Below are 398 nucleotides of genomic sequence, written 5' to 3'. Positions count from 1 at the left end.
TGTGTATATATATATATATATATATATATATATACACACAGTGTTTTGTACTTTTAATATAAATATGACTTCTGCATACAGTTATATGCAACTTTGTTCAGCCAGTGTATTCATTTGTTTAGGCATGATGTCATCATTGTTGGGCCTGAAACATAATCCAAATGTCATAGTGAAGTGGAAGTGAATAAATACCAAAGGCAAAAAAATGAAAAACAAGAAAGAAGACTAGTTTTCCCATCTAACTCTTAACAAGAAAAGGAAAAAGTGTATTTAGCTAAATGTCAAACAATTTCTTCTTCTTTAAATCATTTAAATGCATCAACATACATATATTCATATGGTGCTGGTGCATTTCATATCTCAAAGTCATTAACACAAATAAGAGAATACATATGGAG

General features: G+C 28.6%; 1 protein-coding gene across 1 annotated transcript in view; it reads left to right on the top strand.

Annotated features, from left to right (window-relative positions):
• Positions 1-19: 19 nt before the first annotated feature.
• The window catches only part of LOC116690784 (uncharacterized), a 4,879-nt gene continuing 4,500 nt past the window's right edge, over positions 20-398 (top strand). The window contains exon 1 of the mRNA XM_032517950.1: positions 20-398. This exon is cut by the window's right edge and continues 166 nt beyond it. The gene's annotated coding sequence lies outside the window, so the exon portion shown is untranslated.

Source organism: Etheostoma spectabile, chromosome 6, assembly GCF_008692095.1.
Source record: "Etheostoma spectabile isolate EspeVRDwgs_2016 chromosome 6, UIUC_Espe_1.0, whole genome shotgun sequence".
Taxonomy (NCBI): Eukaryota; Metazoa; Chordata; class Actinopteri; order Perciformes; family Percidae; genus Etheostoma; species Etheostoma spectabile.
Note: the sequence above shows the minus strand (reverse complement) of the source record. Positions and strands in the feature narration are given on the sequence as shown.